Source organism: Gorilla gorilla, chromosome 14 (genome assembly GCF_029281585.2).
Source record: "Gorilla gorilla gorilla isolate KB3781 chromosome 14, NHGRI_mGorGor1-v2.1_pri, whole genome shotgun sequence".
Classification (NCBI taxonomy): domain Eukaryota; kingdom Metazoa; phylum Chordata; class Mammalia; order Primates; family Hominidae; genus Gorilla; species Gorilla gorilla.
In genome coordinates, this window is record NC_073238.2 from 96,028,448 (window position 1) to 96,035,031 (window position 6,584).

At 38.8% G+C, this 6,584-nt stretch overlaps 1 long non-coding RNA gene across 3 annotated transcripts in view; it reads left to right on the top strand.

Annotated features, from left to right (window-relative positions):
* Positions 1 to 6,374, top strand: part of LOC129526273 (uncharacterized) — a 68,563-nt gene extending 62,189 nt beyond the window's left edge. For all 3 annotated transcript variants that reach the window (XR_010130688.1, XR_010130687.1, XR_008670908.1), the window contains one exon: positions 5,840 to 6,374. This is a non-coding gene — a long non-coding RNA (uncharacterized lncRNA). The remainder of the gene's footprint in view (positions 1 to 5,839) is intronic.
* Positions 6,375 to 6,584: the final 210 nt, after the last annotated feature.

Here is a 6,584-nt window from a genome sequence, read left to right on the forward strand (position 1 = left end):
CTTATGTTTACATGGCACACTAGAAAGGCAGTCTCCTGTTTGGAATATGTACCATGGCAATGTATCAGAATCCATGACTGAAAACAAGGGGTCCTAAGTGGTAAATATTCCACGCTCATGTGAGGCCTATGTCTTGGTTAATTTAGCTCAGTTTTCCATATTGCAAGGCCAGGGGTTACTGAAAGATATTACACAATTCTATCTTATTTTTGCCTTTTTTAAAGGGTAAATTCTCATAATCTTGTCCATTTTTGCACCTGAGGTGAATTTTTATGTTCCACTGTGTCATAGACTTAACACACCTGCCTTGCCAGAGGGGGCTAAGAGTGCATGCGGGATGTTTCTGCCCCTGGGGGAACAACAGTTGTGGTGATTTGGTAAGTGCATGCTAGATCAGCTTGTGAGTTTCGTTTTGTTCCCTTTTGAATGGTCCTGTGTCACAGGCACCAACATGAGTGATGAATAGTTTTGTTTTTGTTTTGTCTTGTTTGTAAGCTGCTGTCACTGTCCCTGTCCCTACACAGGGGGGCCCTTAATGTTTAATCATTTATTTGCAAGTCATTGGACCATACAGTTAGCCTGTTTGTAATAGCCCATGAGTTTGTAAATATGTAGCAGAGTTGCTGTCGGAGTGGCCTGCAAGGCCCTCGTTACTACTGGGAGTTCCATCCATTTCATATAGTGTCCTTGTCTGGTTTCAATTCAAAGGTGGCCATCCTTTGGACAGATGGCAGCAGTGCCCTATGGGACTCCATGAGCTTTGAATTTGCAGATCTATTAATCAACTGAGCCATACCATGAGCTGGAACATCTTTGAATCAAGAGCCCCCCTTAGTTAAGGCAGGTGCAGTAACATCCCCTATGAGCTGTTTAGCTCCCTCTGGCAAGGCAGTTACTTATACCTGGAGTAGGTTGACTTCCTGGGACCCTGATCTGAATCCTTCTTGGAGGTATCATTTTTATTTAATAATGGAGCTTTGGTAAGTGTGCCCTTATTTTATTTTATTTTATTTTATTTTATTTTATTTTATTTTATTTTATTATTGTATCAGTAGGATTCATGAAAATCTGTATGAAGATAGGCATCTCAGGTTTTTTGTTTTTTGTTTTGTTTTTGAGATGTAGTCTCACTTTGCCACCAGGCTGGAGTGCAGTAGCGTGATCTCGGCTCACTGCAAACTCCGCCTCCCGGGTTCAAGTGATTATCCCACCTCAGCCTCCCATCCCTCCTGTAGTAGTTGGGACTACAGGCGTGCACCACCATGCCCAGCTAATTTTTGTATTTTTAGTACAGACAGGGTTTCACCATGTTGGCCAAGATGGTCTCGATCTCTTGACCTCGTGATCTGCCTGCCTTGGCCTCCCAAAGTGCTGGGTTTACAGGTGGGAGCCACCACGCCCAGCCTGGCAGCTCAGGTTTTAAGATTACCTGCAATGCTGCAGTGGTCAGTTGCTTTGTTTCTATTAAAGCGCAACAGCAGGTTAGGAGTTTCTGTTTGAAGGGGGGTGTATCTGGTGGATGATGCCTTGGGTACTTTGCTTGTCTAAAATTTGAGGGGCTGATGTACCCCAGTAACAATCTATTGTTGTCATAGGCTCCAATCTTCATGAGTAGTTGTCACAGAGACCTATAGCTCCATAGAATTAGTGGGCTCCATCAGCCCAATGGTAGGGCCTGTGTCACTGCATTTTGCATGGTTTCCAGAGTCTATTGTTGTTGGGGTTCCTATGTAAAGGTGGCCACCTTGCAGGTTACCTTGCATGAAGGTCAAGCATATCCAGATGTGGTACATGTTGTCTGCAATAACTAAATAGGCCTATCAGCTGTTGAACTTCTTTCTTATTAGTAGGAGTCACTATGGTCAGCAATTTTTGTTTGATTTAATTAGAAATAAAATTACCTTAATAATTTTATCCAACATCTCTGATTATCATCCTGAGTGGCTCCCAAGAGCTACATTTGTTGAGCATGACCCCATATTTTATTAGGGTTGATGGCCCTGCCTGTCTGTGTTCTAGTGTCTGTGACCTTACGTAGGATCTGGTTATCTTGTTTTTAAGTTAGGCCATCAATGATGATGCCATCAGCATAGTGGATGACAAGAACTTCTAGGAATAATTTGGCTTGCTGAAGAACTAACCCTACCCACTAGTGGCACATTACAGGGAAACTGAGGTAACCCTGGAGAAGTAAAATATGCTGTAAGCTGTTGCATGTGACCTTTATCACACAAAGAGATGGAGAAGAAAGCATTAGTGAGATCTATAACAGCATGCCAGTTTCCCCTGTGGGCTACCAGTACTTTGGGGATAACAATAATGTCAGGTACCGAGGGTGGCATCTTGGCATTCAATCTGTGGTAGTTAGCCTCCAGGCTTTTGAGACTTTTTTTTACAGGATGGACTGGCTGCTAACTGCAACAGGTTGGTGTCTAACATTCTTGTCTGCAGCAAGTCCTGTATCAACAGGGCAATGCTCTGTGCCTGGTATGCTGCACTGCTTTTGTTGAATAATCCTTCAGGACTTGGGCTTGGGTAACTTAGGTGACCAGTAAGGGTGAATGCACCACTCTGTTATGGCTTGAATCGTGTGTAATGAAGGGACATATCCCCCGAGGCAACAGTGATGTTTTGTGCCACAAGCAGCCAAAATGTCTATAATGCACTCAATTGTGTGAACCATGATTACTGTTGCCCCAAATGGCCCAAGAACCCCATTTGTAAGCACACGTGAACCTGCATGTGAGCTACGTTAGCTATGCATCACTGTGTTTGTCCCCAAACCTCCTACTTTCCATAAGCTTAGCCCTACCCCTGTGGAGGCCTCTGACTATTATGATTTGATCACCAGTATCCATGAGCCACAAAGAAGTTTGAATTCTCTCTTTTTTTCTTTTAATTTGTCAGGCATGTGAGTCCATTAGGCCCCAGCAGAGACTCAGAGACCTTGGTCTCATTCCTAATCATTCTTTTTGAGGGCATGAAGTCAAGATACATGCAAAGGGGATCACATCTTCCTTGTCTGATTCATTGCACTGAATTGGGATCATATTCCTCATTGACTTGGTTGGGGCATCAGAAAGCCTTAAAAACCCATGCACCCCTGTTCACAAAACATGTTCAGGGACTCTGAGGGCTACCATGCAGGATTCTAACTAAATCTGATGTGGGTCTTCCTCTCCTCTTTTTCTTTTGCTTAACTGAGGGCCTTACCCTCCAAATTGGGGGAACACACTCTCTGCCTCCTTAGAGTGTTGGCAGTCTTTTTATATTTATTTTTTTGTCCCATGGATTTTTATTTTTACTACCCCTTGTCTTAACAAGCAAAGTCACATTACTCTGCAGGCTGGCCTTATTCCCTTTGGTTTTTTGTTTGTTTGTTTGATTTTTCCTCTTGTCACCCATTGAGGTCCCCTGTTGGTTCTCTGGCATTGTTACCACTACCATGTTGGGTTTCCATTCATCCAGGCCTGAATTGCAGGAAATCACTGAAACCATCTGCCATTTGCATCCTAATATGAACCATTTCTGTAGAGCTTCTCCATTGCTTCCCCCATGGTCATTTCAAGGGACAACAGAAAGAGTAATGGGGTCTTCCAATGGGGATGCTGTGCTTCATGAAAGCTTGCAGTGTGGCTCAGGACAGAACTATCTTTTTCACATTTACAGGGGAAAGGTTATATAGCCAAGAATCCATGGCTTTTACCCCAGAAGCCATTAGAGCTTTGTGAACATTTTTTTGAGGGGTAGTTCAGGGAAATTCCCCACTGTTGGGAATATTGCTCTCAAGCTTCCCTCAACCAAGATCATGAGCGACATGGGCTGATATCAGTCTCCGTTTTGTTAGTTGTTATGTCTGATATTGGCAATAAATGTTCTGTATGAGAGAACTAGTTCAAAAAATTATAATCCATTACTATTAAGCTTAAAGCTATCTTTTCTTCTAACAAATATTTACTGAGAACTCTGTATTGAGATGATGTTATACTGGAACTCTGAGATGCATCAATAGAGAGTCCTTTACCCTGGTCACTGAGAAATCTACAATCTAATGTCAAATATATTTAATTAAATTGTTAGAATTAAACATGATTAGTGCTTTAGTAGTTGTTGAATAGGTTGGAAGGTAGAGAAGAAAGGTAGAAATCCTCTCTGGAGTGCTGTGGAACAAATGGATGCTGAAGAACAAATATGCATTTGACATGAGAAAAGAAAAGGCAATGCAAGCAAGAGAAAAACTTGTAAAAACACAGAGTTATCAAAGATGGGAATTGAAAGAAATTCTGAAACATCACTTTGATCTGAGCTTGGGTAACCTAAATGGGATAGAGGAGAGGTGTGAAGAAAGATTCTCAGCATAGAAAAAGGTTTAAGTTTAAGTTAGAAAGGTAAGGGGGAGAAAGTTTAGTAATTCGGTTGTATAAGACAGAAAGGGAAAATTGCCAAAGCCTTCCGGTAAAGAATATTCATTAACCTTAAATGAGAGCCACAGGAAAAAAGATTTGCTTTCACAAATGTTGTGTATATCAGCAAGACATAGACCGTCTGAAAACCCTGTTATTAGTCTGAGAATAAAGCTGACACACAGATCATATCAAAACTGAGAGTTTCAAAGTTCTTCAAAGAAATAAAGCTGGGATTCTTACGGTACCATACATGATCTCACCAGAAATGTCCAGCTAGATGAGCCAACAAATCCCCTTAATTGTTCACACCAGTGATGCACCACACAGACTCAAAATGATCTGAGGGGCTTGTTTAAATATTAGATATAGCAGTGTTAAGATATTTCAGAAGTATGTAAAATAAAACACTTTTAATTTAAAATTTGAGATAAGTATTTTTAAACTATTAAATACATTTTTGTTACATAGAAATATGTTAAATTATTAAATAAAAAATAAAGTTGCAAACCAAAATATACTCCATGATTCCATTATTGTGAACAAAATAACAGTTAAATATAGAAAGTTTTATATATGTTTTAAGGGCTCCAAAATGCAAAGCAAATGGGGAAGGATGTTTACCTATGGGAAGAAGAATGGCATTAGGTATTTTGATATCTTAGTCTTTTAAAATAAGCTTCAACACTTATATTTATAGAATACATGTGCAGTTAAAATATTTTTAAAGGGAAAATACATATTAATAAATATTTTGGTGAGGTACTATAATAAAACTGAAATTTTATAATAGGGGCTTAGATTAGATGATAAAAATTTGGTATAGAGAGAAAAATAAATCTAAGTAGACTAATATAGTGAAGAGATTCAAAAATCAATACACATAGAAAAAGAAAGCCCATAGGCAAACTCAAAAATGCCAAATATTAAAAGAAAATAATGACAACATAGTAATAAATATTAATGATATGCTGTCATTCAGATCTACCTGCAGAGGAACTATGAGACAAACTAAATTCAGGCAAAATTGAATGTTTTCTTCTAGAGACACAACTTCAACAAATAAGAGTGACCTATGAACTATTATGGTTCAGTTCTACTTGATAAATATTGTAAAATAGACAAGAATTATGAATACTAACACATCATCTCAGACCTAATTTTATTTCTACATATGTACATATATATGTCACTTCAGCAGATGCAAAATAGTTTAATAATTGTAAGCAATCAGCTATTCCTATGACATCTTTACAACAAATTGTATGTAAGCAGAGAAACTATCTATTGATTTCTAAAAATCAAATAGCCAAACATTTTATGAATGCTTCACATTTGCCAGAAACTGTTCTAAAAGCTCTAGATGTATTAACCCATTTAATTTTCACAGAAATTCTATAGATTAAATATTTCCTATCTCCCTATTTTTTTTTTAGATGAACAAGCAAAGACCCCACAAGGCTAATTTTCAGAGCTAGTAAATGAGAGAAGAGAACACAAGGAAAATGAAGAAAGACAAAATATTAGCATCTCTGACATTTACAGAATAGATGGGAGAGAAGAACCTGGAGGAAAGCTGTAAAGGGTACATCAGAGAGTTAAGATGAAAATCAAGGGCATATGATACTAAGAAGGAGTTTCTGGAATGGGAAAGGGGTCAAAGGTTTAGAATTCCACTGCCATAGAGGAACATCTGGAGACTCTCAATGACTCTGACAAGGTCAGTTTTACTGATATGAAAGTGATGGCGGGAAGCCAAAAGTCTGACAGCAATAGATTGAATTAGTGAATAGGTGATTTCTGGGCTAAGCTTTGAAGGAGAGTAACAAAGTGGGAGAATGATTGCAAAGAGTATGTTATCATGAGGTGGCTTTGTCATCACCAGCATCTTCATTTCCTAGACCGAAGCTCTTAATGTTTAGTTTTTTGTTCAATATATAGCCGTTTTTCTGAATTCTGCCCACCTTGGCCCCAGAGCACTGATAATCCATAGACAAGATCTTAAAAAACAAATATTAAAAAGAATAATCTCAATGAATCATCATGGATTCATAACTTTTTGTTACTCAAATCTGCCTGCAGAAGACTATGAAGTCAGAATGAATTTAGGCAAAATTCAGTAATTTTCTCATAGAAGGAAATACTGTTTCAACCACAGACATCTGAAAGACTAAGGAACTC